This window comes from Galeopterus variegatus, unplaced genomic scaffold (genome assembly GCF_000696425.1).
Source record: "Galeopterus variegatus unplaced genomic scaffold, G_variegatus-3.0.2 Scaffold69, whole genome shotgun sequence".
NCBI classification, from domain to species: domain Eukaryota; kingdom Metazoa; phylum Chordata; class Mammalia; order Dermoptera; family Cynocephalidae; genus Galeopterus; species Galeopterus variegatus.
In genome coordinates, this window is record NW_007726180.1 from 414,822 (window position 1) to 430,546 (window position 15,725).

At 37.4% G+C, this 15,725-nt stretch overlaps 1 protein-coding gene across 1 annotated transcript in view; it reads left to right on the plus strand.

Annotated features, from left to right (window-relative positions):
- Window positions 1-15,725, plus strand: part of DMD (dystrophin) — a 734,955-nt gene that overhangs the window by 44,851 nt on the left and 674,379 nt on the right. The window contains exon 3 of the mRNA XM_008577619.1: window positions 4,998-5,106. The gene's annotated coding sequence lies outside the window, so the exon portion shown is untranslated. The remainder of the gene's footprint in view (window positions 1-4,997; window positions 5,107-15,725) is intronic.

The following is a 15,725-nucleotide window of genomic DNA, read 5'->3' on the forward strand; positions in this document are numbered from 1 at the left end:
ATTAAGCAGTGCATAATATCTTACCAACAATTTTAGAGTACTTCACAGTTCACAGAGTTCTTTTCACATAAAACATCTCATTTAGTTTCTCCAATAAAGCTATGAGTTAGATGTTAGTATTATATCCATGTTTCAAGGATGATAAATCTGAGTGACCTGATTTACCAGAGATCACACAACCAGTAGTGATGAATTAAGTCTGAAATCCAAGATTTCTGATTCTAAATCACAACGTAATTTTAAATTTTCTTAATTTCCAGGGGCATCATTATAACACCAGTTATTGTTCTACTTATACAGTGGTGCATTTGGAACATAATGAAGTTCAATGCAGATCACTCTTTGTTCAGTTGAGATCTAGATGAAGTGGTTAATCTGCTTTTAGAAGACAGGCTATAAGATAAATACATACCTTTAAATATTAGAATCAAACTCAATTCAGTGAGATGCTTATACTATGAGAATAAAGTAGAACCTGAGTCATCTGTAGGAAAAACAAACTTTAATCTCTCTTTGCCACTGATTCTGGAGCCACATGCTTATTGAGTAGGTTGGACAGATCCCCAGCAGTATTTAAATCAATCTCCATTCTCAACCTCAGTCTCAATCTCAATATTTCTCCCTCCCTCCCTTTCTCTCTCTCTGTCTCTCTCTCTCTCGCTCGCTCTCTCCCCCACCCACCTCCCGCACATATAGGTGATTTCCTGTATGTTAAATGACATATGATGAGACTTCACCATATGTTGAACTGTTATCTCCTCACTAAATGATCAAGATTACTACATTTCTTAGTTAAAAGCTTTTATGTTTATTGTCTTCTACCTATTATCTATTACTACTTTCTGTTATCAGCATGGCTACTTCTAGTTGCTCTAAATATTATGTCCTTGTGAAGTTACTGAAACTTCTCAGGGGAACCAAGAGACTAAGTATATTATTTTCTAGCCTTTCACAATTTTTAATTCTTAGTATTTAAGCTTCGATGTCAGGACTGAAAAATATCTTCCACGTGTCATGACCTTCAATGGTAGTTTTGCTTACTGATCAGTCATTTTTTGTTTGTTTTGGAGCTCAAGACTGATTGGTTAGTAAATAAAAAGAGTTTTATTCATTGATATACTAGTAAGTGTTTAACAACATACATTCTGGGTGAAAACATTAAAAGCCCTGATTTGACACGATGACAGACACAAAAGACATAAATAACCTCAAGAGCACAGATGTTAGTTAAATTAGGAAGCGATTAATTTTTAATATTTATTACCTTTGTTTTTAATAGTTTAATTTTAAATTTACATATTTTTTATTAATGATTGTTTTTAACAATTTGCAAAATTCCTGAAATGTGACATTATCTCTACTCCCATTTCCTTTCTTGCTTTATCCTTGTAAAATATTTAATAATATTTATAAAAGTATTTTAAATTTATACAAAAACCTCATTGTGCTATATACATCTTGTTGTTTTAGCTTTTCAAAAATGCATAACTGTGTTTTGAAGATCCATCCATGTTGCTGTATATACACCTAGTTTGTTGATTTTAACTACTGCATACCATTCCTTGGCATGCATCCATCATATTCAGTTATCCATTTCCTTAGCATACATACCCATATTGGCCTCAATTCCCCACAATGCAGAAACAAATTTTCTTGTACTTTCTTGTGCCCTTAGGAACCTGAGTGAAACTTCTCTGGCATATACTGATGTGGAAATATGATCAGTAGGGCTTTTTTGTTTGTTTTTTGATTAACATATGCCCACATTTCTGCTAGCAATGACCAGTTGCAGTGGAAGTTGTTGCTCTCTCCTTTACAAGTCTTTTTCTTCCCTTTGTTGCCGCCTAGACCCTGTAGGGACCTAAACTTTTTCTTTCCTTAGCTGCCAAATGGTCACTGTTGGGACCTGGTCTAGAAGATAAATGCTTCAAATACAGTATGGTTCAGAAATTATAAAAGCCTAATAAAATGATTGCACACTGGAAAAAATTACTTGGGATCTTTCAAGTGCTTTGTAAGAAATGGTATGTAATTCACATTGTAGTCAAGTTGAGAAGAGGAAAACTCAATTATCTCTTTATCTTCATTCAAGTAGCATTTTTATGTAAGTTCATTCAATTCAGAAATATTTACTGAACACCTATTAGTAGGAAGCATTGAATTTCATATGAAGAGAACACCATACAAGGAATAGAAGACTCAGTGCCTGCCCTCCAAAAGGCATACAGTCTAACTTTAAAGACACACACTGATAGGGTAGACTTGAAGAAGCACTTTTACAGAAAGTGCTTCTCTTCAGCATTTCCCAGGTCAAAATCTCAACAACCACAGAAAAGAAAAATAAACACACCCACACACACACATACATTCTCTACCTTTGGCCACATCCTTCTGTCAGGTCTTGACCACTTTTCACTTTGATTACCACATTAGTTTTCCAACTTGTGTCTCTGCTCCCTTTGGATAAAGCCTCCACACTGCAAAACACAAATTGTATCACATCACTCCTCTGCTCTGAACACTTCTATCTACTCACTGGTTTAGGAGAGAATCCAATAATCTAACATTACGAGAGCTTAATAAATTGCTGTTGGATCAGGCCTAGCAATTCCATACCGCTCCTTATCAACTCTGTAGTCCAGACAACCAAGACAAACTGCATTTTCTTGAAAATCCTTGATGCCTCTTGTCTCTGGGCCTTTGGACATGCTCTTCTGTCTGGAATGCCCTTTCTCTACTTGGCACTCAAATGTCACCTTTCTGAAAAATCCCTAGTCATCTTTCAACACCAATTCATATGTTAGCTTTTAGGGGTAACCTACTGATCTCTCCAGGCTGTTAAGCTGTTCCCCCAGTGTGACTTGTTGAAATCATTATTATTCCCTAAAAACTCTGCTGTAATTTATTTACATGTCTATTTTCTCCATAAGGCTGTGAATGCTTAGAAATTATTGTCTTCATTTTTGTAAGCTTATAATAACTGGCACAAAGACTGGCACAGAACAGCAGCTGAACATTTTTTTCTTGGATGAATGAATGAATGTTTTATTGAAATGATTAGCATTAAATTAATGATGAGCATTAAACCACAACATGTATATAAAATATTCCCATTGTTAGGTTGGATTCATTACCATCCCTGTCTACTCAATACTTCTTTTAAGAGTTTGTAGTTTCTCGCTCTTCCAACTCTGATTCTTCTGACTAGAAATGCAATTTCTGTTAATGTGTTCATTTTAACCAAATCCAACATCAGTAAAATTATTTGTATTCCTCACAACATAAGCATAGGAATTTACAGCTATATAAAGATGCTGCTATCAACCCTCCATAGGCACTGGTAGTTTGTAAGATTACTGCTACTGTATCTTAAACTAAAAATTTCAGTGACTTAATACAACAGGAGTGTTCTTGCTTATATGATGATTCAGTGTATGTGTTCCTGGCCATGCAGCTTTCTGATGTGTTATCACAGAAACCTAGGTTTTGTCCATCTAGTGGCTCTGCCATTCCTTGGCAGCTTTTCTCAGCTTGGGTTTCTCAGAAGAATTAAATCCTACTGAAAAACGATCTGAGGGACTATTTTCTTATTTTTTTCCAGGATGCTACATATCTAGCCCATCATAGATGCTTAGGTAACCTGTTAGGTATAATGGATACCTTAGGCTTTGGTCATGGACAATCAGCATCAGCATCATCTGGAAAACTGTTAAAAATGCAAATTCCTGGGTCCCACCCAAGATCTACTGAATCCAGAAGTCTGGGGCTGGATCCCAGCACACAGTGTTTTCATAAGGCCTCCAGGTGATTCTGTTGACCCTTAAGTATTAGAACCACAGCTCTAAGGCATTATGACTTAATTTCCCTCCACCCCAATCCATTGAGAAGGTTTGCCCTAGGACCTTATAGTCATCTGCTTCCAGTTAATGAGAAGGAGAAAAAGAGTGTAGAAACCTCGCCCATTTTTTTTTTAAAAGCCTCATCCCAGAACTGACAGACATCACTTCTGCTCACATTCTCCTGGCTATAAGTAATCATATGGCTGCACAATGTATGCAGGAGCCAGCTTCTATCAGCTCAGGAGGGCCTATTGTTAAATGTTCAGGAATTATGTGAGCCACTTGACATTATCTTGGTAATTTAAAATTGGCCATGGTGAGAGTATTTACACCACAGATACTCGCAAACACTACTGTCAGGGTTGTTGTTGTTTTTTTTGTTTGTTTGTTTGTTTTCCCAGAAAGCCAGTTGTTAAACATATGTGTACCAGCACACCGCTATGTACAGACTTAGATGACTCCATAGAGAGCTCTGCAGCTGAAATGTCCTTTCAGACTTGTCCTGCTTTGAGCCAAATTAGCTGGGTATTTATACCCTCACCTTGATCAGTCATTGAATGAGGGCTGCCCTGGAAAGGGCATGCCCTTGGACAAAGCAGCTTTCTGCAGCTGAGGCAGTCCCTGAAGGGACCGATAGCTGAAAAATGTCTACCGACATCATTTCCACCATCTGCGACAAGAGTCTTTCCTTGAAGGGGGCTCTGGGTGGGGTATTCCCATGTCCACCAAGCCTCTCCCTCCAAGAGATTCTGATAGAATTGATCTGGGGTGAGCCTAGGCATTAGGATTTTTTTAAAGTTCTCTGGATAATTCTAGCATGCAACAATAGATTCTATTGAAAAGAGTCAAGCCAGTTGTTAAGAGGGACTGTTTTTTTGTTGTTTTCTTTTCACTAATATTTGCACTGTACTTCCTTTAAATGAAGTTATGCCTGAAGGAAGAGTTTGTATGCAGGAAACAGTCAATACATATTTGCAGGATGGTTGGCTAAAACAATTATAATTCCTTTGAAAGGAATTCTACCTGGAAAAAATAACTTAGAAGTAAAACATAATAGAAATCCAAAAATATACTCACAAAATGAATTAATAATTTCATGAATTAAGTTATCATCAAGGTGTTAATCAAATAAGTAATGTGTATGCTTTTCTATTAAAGAGGAAGTTAGAAGATCTGAGCTCTGAGTGGAAGGCAGTAAACCACTTACTTCAAGAGTTGAGGGCAAAGCGGCCTGACCTAGCTCCTGGACTGACCACTATTGGAACCTGTAAGTATACTGGATCACATTATCTTTGTCCTTAGTTATTGCTCAAAAGCAGGACTCTGGGTGAAAGAGAAAATTTGTTTTGATTCTGAAGATCGAGATAAATCTTTGTGTTATTTACTGTGCAAAAGTCATAGAATAAGTTCCTTGTTCCTTGGAAATTGACTCTAATTCAAAGTGTTGCATGACAAATGTATACTAGGGAATGTTCTCTGGAGATAAACCTACAAAGACGAGAGCAGTGCAGGGGAGACAGTGGGAGAGGGTGAAATGATATGTCTGAAACAGAAGCCTCTGCCTGTCCCAAAGGAGCCCTAGAGTTGGGCTCACTCCGCAAAGTTGCCCTGAATTGCAGGGAGAAGGCCTGGCCTTTGTATTTTCTGTAGCAGAAGGCAATTGCTGGTCAGGAACACCATCAACAACCAATATTCCCAGCATCCAGGGATTGGTGTTTTGTCCCTGAAGAGGGGATCAGGGTGCAGCACCAGAGTATCCACTAACACTAAACACATGAGGATTCCATCTCCATGAATCCTGTATCATTTAGACAATATTTTTCAAGATGCCTGTAAAAACACAGAAACCACAGAAACAGTCCTCTTAGCACCTCTCTCTGTCCCAATTGTCCCAAAAAACAATTTTAAGAGCTCTTCCATTTTTTCTTCAAGAAAAAGAAAACCAACTGTGACTACCACAAGCTGACTTGGGGGAGGATTATTTCTTCATTTAGCTATAGTTTTAACTTTTGTTTTTACTGCATATTTTCAGTAAGTTTCATCTCATTTCCTACTCAGTTGTTGATAGAAGGTGTGTATAAATCCTCACGGCAATGTTAATGCTGACTTTGACTATCAGGGAAAAGAAGCCAGAAAACTTCTTTGCTCTACCAATTCTATAATTAGATATTTTTAATTAAAAACATCTTTGGGCTTTGTGTGCGTGTGCCTTGTCTACTTTTCAAAGATCAATTGATTGCAGTATTAAAGCATGACGACTTCAGGTAATAAACTTGATTTTTATAGTAGAAATATACTGAACTGGAAGGATCACAGCCAAAGTAGCACAACCATAATTCAATAGAAGGCATAAATAGTGCTTGGGTTAAAAGAGGCCATATAATCTGGGGACAGTGTATCTCATGTGCCCCCTGGGGTTTCTGAGCAGTCATCAGAGGTGTATTTAATGACACTGGAGACTTGAAAAAGATGTGCAAGCATTGTGTTTTGTTTTGTTTTTTTGTCAATCTGGGACACTAAAATTGCTATAGCAGGGTTTATATTCAACTAATTACATCAGGTTTATTTCTTTTTATGAGCTGTAATTTTTGGTTCCCTCAGCACATATGCATAGTTTGTCCCTACATAATCATTTATTGGTGTTTGTTCTCTAGCTGCCTCTAGTATATTCAGCCTCAGACTCTGTAACTGTTCATTAAGAGACTGTGTTCCAATAATTTTTTAAATAAGTTTGTTGAACTCTGACCTTAAGGGTTTATGCCCCCATTTAAGCCACTTTACACATGGTAGGAAGGTCCCAAAGCCAGGGCACAGAAATCTATTTAACATGAAATGCACTGAAATGTAATGATAAAATTTTCAGTAGAAAATACATTCAAAATTTTAGTTTTAATTTCCAGCAACGTATATAATTCATCCACTGAGTAAATATTTATTGAGTAACTTCTATGTACTGGGCATCATACTAGGTGCTGAGAATACAGCATAGAATAAGATAAAGTCCCTCCTTTCATGAAAAATATTCTAATTAGAAGAAAAAGATGATAAACTAATAAAGGAGAAAATATATGCCATCTCAGTAATTTTAAGAGCTACAGAGTGCAGTCTACAGACTGATGTCAAATAGGAGTGTGTTAGAAATGCAGAATCTTAGGCCCCACCCCAGACCCAGTGAATCACAGTCTACATCTTAATAGAATCCTCAGGTGACTGTATGCACAATGAAGTCTGGGAAACAGAGTGCCTTAGTCCCTTTAGTGTTGCTATTACGGAATACCTGAGGCTGGGTAACGATTTTATAGGCTAGGAGTTCCAAGAAACATGGTCGTGGTGTCTGGTGGGCTTCTGGTGAGGGCCTCGAGCTGTCGTAAGTGCTGCGTCATTACCCCGCAGAGAAAGGAAAGGGGAAGCGGACTCACCACAAGGGACCAAACACTAGGAGCTCCTTGCTTTAAAACCTACTCTCTCAGGATCTAATCCATTCCCGCCAAGTTAGTCCAGTCTCTCGAGAAAGAGCGAGAACCAGAGACCACCGGAAGAACAGCACCAGGCGGAGCTCCCAAGACCCAAACACCTCCCATTAGGCTCCACCTCTTAAAGGTCCCGCCCCCCAACATTGCTGCAGTGGGAATTAACGTTCCCACATGAGTTTTGACCCGAACACTTGAACCACAGCACACAGTTACAGAGAACAAAAAAGCAGGGAGCAGAGGTAAGGACATTATCATCTGTAGTATGGTCAGGGCAACTACTCTATTAAAGAGAACGTTTGAGAACGTCATAAAGCTGGAGTAAGTGAGGAAACGAGCCACGTATACATCAGGGGAAGGTATTCCAGGCAGAGAGAGAGAACCAGAGCAAATACGTTGAAGTAGGAGCGAGATGGAGGAATATTAAGGAGGCGAGAGAGACTACAGCAGAGGGCGAGGGCAAGGGCAGTGAAAGCAGTGAGAGATATACGTCCTTCATGTCTCCTGCCCTACTTCCTTCTATCTCCTGCCCGACTTCCTTCTCCCCCACGTGAGTTTCTCATCTCTCCCTACCACCCTTGCCCTTCCCCACTCTCTCCAAGGTGCTGCCAGTAGGGAGAGTCTGCATATGTCCTAAGCTCCAAGCTATTGGTGATAACTGGTAGAGGTGGGGCCAGAGATGGAGAAGAACTGAGGGAGAGAGGAATTTTCTCAAAAACAGGGGCTTTTCGTCCCCTTTAGCAAAGTGACACAGAACTGGGCATAAAGTCAAAATGTTAAATGCACAAATGTTGAATGAAAAAAATCAGTAGGGAGTCTGTTAGGTCCAGACTATAGTAGGTAGTCTGTTAGGTCCATGCAACATGGTGTTTAAACAGAAAAATTAAGAATTGTTTATATTCCTGACTTCCTGACTTACAAGAAATTAGTATGAAATAAATACAACATAAAAAAGAAAATCTAATTTGAAATATGGTTCTGATATATGATTATTATTTCATGTACTATATTACAATTCAATATCACTTATAATTCATAAGTTTTTTTTTCCATTGCACTCCTACTATTGTGTGCATAGCTTCTCTTTTATATGTATATATATATATATATGTTTTTATCTTCAAAATAATTGCAAAGTACATATGGTTATACAAAATTTTTTTTATGTAAAGGAACCCAAGGTTTAGTGGGGAAATAGCTAGATTAAGGCCACACAGCTGGAAAGAAAGAGAGCCAGGATTCCAATCCAAGTGTGTCAGGCTCCAAAGCCTGTGTTTTGTTTTATTTTGTTACCGTGCCTTGCACTCTCTCTCTGTCCAAGAACCTAATGGAAATATCAGATACAGAGGCAGCTAGCGAGTAGTTAATGTAATTTAATTCGATCTTGGAGGCACGAGGAGTAAAACTGATATATGTTACCATGTCTTTTCTACCTAAGGAGTAGAAGAAATCAGTTTACTCTATTTGGATATCTTAGAATCACAGAACTCTGAGCTCAAATTATTGTTGAAATTATCATCTGGTTGAATATTCTTCTTTTATATGTGTGGAAACTGAGGCCCAAAGTTACTTTTTTAAAAAACACTAAACCAAGCTCCTTCGTGGCTGCTTACTTACATTATATAATATAATGAGGCAGTCCTGCCTGAGCTGTATAAATTTTTTTCAATTTGTGGGACAAATGGGCATTCTGGAAAAAGTTTTGCAATTGTTGCTTGGATACCTGGAAGCATCAGTTATATGTTGTTGCATATAAGTACCCTAAAACTTAATGTATTAAAGCAAGAGTTATTTTCTTGCTCGTGATTCTGTGGGTCTGCAGTTTACACTGTGATTAGCTGGATAATTATTCTGATGGTCTTGCTTGGTGTTATTCATGTGGATGCAGTTACTGCGCAACTGAACAGGAGCTAGATTGTCCAAAATGGACTCACTCAGATATCTGGCAGCTGGCTGTTGGCTGGAGAACCTTAGTTCTTTATAAGACTTCTCATCCTCCAGTAGGCTAGACTAGGCTTCATTATATGGTGGTCTCAGGGCAGTGCTCCTAGAGGGGAAGGATGAAAGTTATAAGACCTCTTGATGCCAACACTTAGAAATTCGTAAAACAACACTTCTGTTACTGGTCAAAGCAATTCGAAAGGTCAGCCCAGATTCAGGGGTGGGAAAATGAGTTCATCTCTTGAAAGGAGGAGCTGAGATGTCACATTGCAAAGGGCGTGCATACTTGGGTAAAAAGCTTTACTGTAGCTGTCTTTATACAGTGGGTCAGATTTGGCCCTTACTGTGCTACCAATATTCCCTCAATTCTCATCATTCCTGTAAACGACATGTACCTGTAACTGCCTGGTGCTTTCTCTGGCCACAGGAGAAGCTCATCCACTTGCAGAGGAGAAAACATCCCTGGAATATCACTTAACCACCGACAGACAGAAGTTGGTGGATAAGTATCCCATATTCTTTACCCTTCCTTGTCTCCAGTGTGTTGACCCACAGTGATAACCTGCTTATTAGCATGCCTTGTATAGGCTTCTTTCCCATTCCTATTTATTTCCTTCCTCCTCTACCATGGCCTTCTGAAATCAGCTCCCAATTAAACTACTTGTACTTAAACCTTCACCTCAGGGTCTACTTGTGGGCAAACCTAGATTAATGCAACAGGTCTTAGAATTAGTGCTACAGTTATATCTTTTGAATAAGTCATGTTGTGATTCCCATTTTATATATGAGATAACTGAGGGTCAATGAGATTAGATAATTTGTCCAAGGTAAAGCTAGTAAGTGGCAGAATGGGTATTCAAAGATAAGTCTCTGATTCCAAAACTTATGATGTTAATCAGTATACTGTATCTCAAACAGTGGTTTATTTATCTTCATTTGAACTTTTGAAGGCTATATTTAAATTAAATAGGCAATACTGACACAGGTTATTTATACATTTATTATTTGAACTCCACTCACCTCTCTAAAGTTCAATAAAGCATTCCAATGCCATTTCAGTAACACTCTAAATATCTAGGAAGCTTAAATACGATCTTGGCATACTACTATTTATTTGTTTGGCTTAAATCGCAAGAAAACGCTAATTTATTGTAAAGATTGCCTTCATTTATCTGCAGTGAAGGAAGGAAGGAAGCTGTCAATTAAGTTCTCACATTCTTACTTTTCTCTTGGGTCCTGATCTTTCTCAGAAACTTCAGGAGGGGCTGTCACCCATACCATTTCCTGTTTTGGTTATGTTTTCACTGTTGATTCTGCTTCAGCTGAACCTTTAGGATCAGGTAAATCAATTTCAGTGGAGCCAAATCTTTCTCTGCATCATTAACAGATGATTGCTCTGCTGAAAATACCTAGGATGTGACTCTACCATCATTGGTTTTATAGTTACAACCTCTAAACTTTGAAAACTTCCTCAAAGTCTAACACACTAGGAGTAAGATTTTATACAAAAAAATGTGAAGCCCCCTAACCAATTATAATACCAGGATAAGAAATCAATTTTGGATCCTCCCCAAGATATTTCAAGGCCTTGAACAGCTAGAGAGACTCTCTAACTCTTGGCATATATTAATTATTAATTTAAAATGTCATATTTGTATGCATCAGTAAGGTGAGGGTGCTTGAAATATAATGAGCTGGGTCACACTGTACGAAGGGAAGTGACAACAGTAAGCCCTGGCTGGGGAGGCCCGAGTACTGCTTACATTGATCAGAAGGAAGTCTTTCTATGTAGGCAGTGGGGGTCACTGGTCCCAGGCCAGGTTCTTCAACAATGCTCCCTGGTTTAACAGGGAAGACACAACAGTGGCATCATTGTTAACATCAAGGACAGTGATAGACTTTGAAACCTTGAGTATTTAGATGTTAACTATCCATTTTGTGATGATGAAGTTCCTTTTCTTTTTCCTCTTAACCTTTTGGCAGTTTTATTGCTTGGTTACTATGTCTGGTTAGGGCTGTGCTTTGGGGTCTGAGCTGGCAAAAAAGAGAAGCTCTAATCCATCATTTCTAATGCTTGTTGGAAGCATTCCTGGAAGTTTTAGTGTGTGTGTGTGTGTGTGTGTGTGTGTGTGTGTGTAGAAGGAGGAGGAGGAGAAAGAAGAGGAAGAGACTAATATCAATTCTGATCAACAGATATTTTTCAATTACTCATGTCCTGCATTTTAACAGAAAGTGTTAATTACAGTAAAATTACCTTAACCGTTTTGTACTATTTAACCCCCTCCAAGACAGGGCCTTTACTTGAAGTCACTATAGAGTATGTCGTAATGTCGAATGTAACATTAACAAGAAGAAATTAGGGCTATTTAATCATATTCATGAGAATAGGTGTTCCACAGCTCACAACAGAAAACTTTAACATGTATTCCTAATATTTCCTAAAACTTCACTGAATAGGTTTAAAATTGAATATAACTTTACCCTCAAAGAAAGAAGATTCCAAAAGGAAATTGTAGCAATTTTGCACTTAAATTGTAGATTTTAAGATTGTTGTCTGAAAGGGTTTTGACAGGTCATTCATTCTTCTCTATCTCAAGGAAAGTTTCTCTCTTAGAAGCAATCTTAAGAAGGTTAACTGCCTAGTCTCTTCTTTAAAAATGAAGAGTAGGTAGTATGCTCAAGACAGTCTTTCAACTGCCTAACTCAAGTTCCAGTTACTGTCTAAATTAATTTTTTTGAGTAGGAAGAGTTCTCTGCTTACTGCAATTTAGAAGTGTTCCTTCATTCTTTGAAGTCTGTTGTTTAATCTCCCTTCAAACTTTCCTTTTCTAGCATAAATCAGGTGAGTTCTCAAAGCCCGTCAACAAAAAAGCTGTTTCTCAAATGTTTAAACATCTCTGTGGCTTCCCTCCTACTCTTCCAAGTGTGTTCTTCATGTTGTTTTTTGTTGTTGTTGAAGACTTCAGAATTGGATCCTGTTCCATAATTACTGGTATACACATGACTCTGTCACATCACAAAGTCTATATACCCTTTTCCTACCTCTATATGCTACCATGTATGCCCAGCTTTTATTCAATAACTAGCATGTAGTAGGTGTTCAACTAATTTTTTTTTTTTTTTACCATATAAACAAGTACATCTATTTTAGTGTTGGCTCAAATAAGTCAGCTTTCTCGTGTAATTATAATACCAGGGATATTAAGTGATTACATACTTGTATAGCTGTTTAGTGGCAAAATCTGGACCCAAACCCACATTGCATATATTTGATATCAGTGCTCTTCAGTGTTCTTATATACCTCAACTTTTTTTTCCTGCTGAGAAACAGCTGATAGGTATGTTTATCTTCATAATCTCAGTGGTAAATCATATTCATTTAAGACAACAGTACTGATCAAATAGGGGTGTTCTGTGGCTCTGATGCAAATTTTCCAGGCCAGATCTAACTCCCATCTAATTCCTTAACTGTCATTCTTGACTGTGTCTTAATATCCAATTTTAGAACCTCTGCTTTACATGCTATCTTCCTATCTATAAAATTCAGTATAGTTTATTCCTATTATCATCTTCAATATTTTCAGGAAAATACATTTAATCTCATTTCCAATGTGCTTGCCAGCCCATGATAAATTCATTAGACAATCTGGGTATCCCAATAGTTAGGTAAAATACTGACAGCACTAACTGTACCAATGCCTAAATTGCAATATAGATCTACAACAGGAAAAAAAGTTAAAATTATGATACCTTCAGTTCCTGCTTCTGGAACAATTATTACACCTTTAAAAAAGTCATTGTTCTCCAACATTAAAAAGCAGGAACTAAATAACATTCCACTAGAAATGTAGGAGATAATATTGAGATAAAACAAATTAGCCAATATCCAATGTCACTTTAGTTTCCCAGAAGAATTCTATATTGTCTAAGAAATGTATGGATAAAAGATATAAACTTTCTATAATGTCCATTATGGACTATAAGTAAAATAAGTGGTTTTCCTTCTCGTATTTGAGCTAAAAAAGTTGTTTTCTTGGTTACTAGCATGTTTTTTTTTTAACTCTATGATTTGGTGATAAGCATTTTTGCTTACTAAGTTCAACATGATCAAAAGAGAACTCCTGTTATTTTTCTTGCTGACTCCTTACTTCTTTAATAAAATGTGCCTTTCTCTTTTGAACCTGTACTCTTTGGTTATGTTTTCACTGTTGATTCTGCTTCAGCTGAACCTTTAGGATCAGGTAAATCAATTTCAGTGGAGCCAAATCTTTCTCTGCATCATTAACAGATGATTGCAGATGATTGTACTCTATATTTAAGAAATAAGGACATAACTCAGAATTTAATTGTGTACTTTGATTTAAGATTTTTTCAAGGTCAGGACCCAGTTCCACAAGAAATTTTATTTTTTCCAACACAGCTGATGTCCATCCACCAGCTGAAAGACAAACTTGTCTAGTAAAGTTTTCAGATTCAATTTGCTGTCTGCATACAGCTTGAAGAATCTCTGGAGGTCACTCACAACATGTGCCACAGTCCCAACAGGGAAAAGTAATGAAAAGATTCTGGTTAAAAAAGCTGACAGTACGCCTTCCAACATCCTTGAATGTGAATTTAATAAGCAAGTTTATAGACACAAATCTCTGTGATTCTGGGGATTTCCATCTTGATCTCTGACTCCAAGGAACATTTGAATGCATGGATTTGTATCTCTTATCTGGGTGAAAAATGCTTCATATGGCACATATTGAAGAAAATGTGCTTTAACAACAAAGGTCTGATGTAAATCAGGCAAAACAACATTGTCACTTCATGTTTAACTCTGTTAGAGGGTCTCTAAGCTCTCACAGTCTGGTTCTATTCCAGTAATACATAGGTATATCATAGCTGTTTTCCAAAATAATACCTGCTTTCATTTCAATTATTTCCTCTGGCTTTTGCATTGACGCAAACATACCTAATATTTATCTTAGAGCTAACATGTATTAATGCCTTGCTCTGTGTCAGGCATTTTACTAAGTATTCTTTGTGCATCGTTTCTTTTAATCTTACAACAGCCTTATGAGATAGGTACCACATTGTTTTCCTTTTTTTACTATGGGAGGAAACCAAAGCCTAGAGAGAATAGTTCTCAAAGACACCAAGCTACTAAGCGGCACAGAATGGCCCTGAACCAGTATCTTCCGAAAGTTCATGCCTTTTACCTTGATATTAAACATACTGGATCTTGGTCATGCAGTCTATAAATACAGGCTCCGTGCACTATAGAATTAATTAGACCATATTGTTTATGCTTTTGTATATATTTTCCAAAGGAAATTCAACAACAATACTCTCTCTTCCCCCTTTTTTCTTCTCTTGTGTAATATTCAAATCTTTTATTAAAGCTGTGTGGGTGGACTTAGTGCTAACGTCAGAACTATGGAAATATTCAGTAAGAACATGAACGTATTCAGTAAGAAAATATATGTAGTTTCTTTTCTTTCTTTCCTTTTTTTTTTTTCCCCCCTCCCCTGGAAGATAAGAAGCCATCGGGAGAGAAAAAGACATTAAGATGATAGGCCTCATTCTCCCACACTGTTACTATTTAGCTTTATTTATTCTCCCAGTTCTGTAACTGTCAGTGCAAGGTCAAACAGACACTACAGCAGCAGAATTATAAAAAGTAACCTGAAAAAGACTATAAAGCAACATCCAGCGCCCTACTGAAATTCAAAATCAATTAAAGAAATATATTTAAACAGCACTTCATTTAATCTCTTCTTAAGGAACATCACAACTCCCTTGGTAAATTCCTTTTTGTATTCAGACCTAATTTTGCAGAAGTATTCCCTAGTGTTTTATTTGATCAGTAGCTATGGTGAATAAGTGGACACCATTGTCTACTACAGCATGAAATAATAGAAATGAATATTGGCTGAGATTTCATCAAACCAAGCATACAAACCAGAAACCTGGGTTTCATCACCACTTCTGGAAAGCCTCCCTTTACACCTTCAAAAGAGTAGATGTTCATCCAATATGTCCCCGTACCTCTCTTTGCCTCCAATTTTCAGTTTTAACCAGTCTGCTGTCCTCCTTTTTTATGTTTCACATGGTGGGGTTCTCCTTAGGATTTTACTTGAAGAAAAGGTTATATGCTTAAAAAATACTAAAACCCACTGGACTAGATGATAATGAAATTTCTGTAAAATTAAAAGGGATCAAAGTTAACAGCAGTGTTAGAACTCATCAAAACAGATATTGTTGACCTCTCTTCTAGCCACTCCACTTAAGCATGCTTTTAGGCTGGAATTTATTTTTCTCATCTAGATACATCTGAAGCATTATAATAAAAGCTAGTGTGAGCAAGACAGTGGGTGCAAGTGGATTGAGATGAATGAGTGGGCAGAAATGATGAGGTCAGTAATGAGCCATACTAAGGGCTGCACACTCAAGGAATAAATTAGAGGTGGCAGAATGACTAAGTGAATGA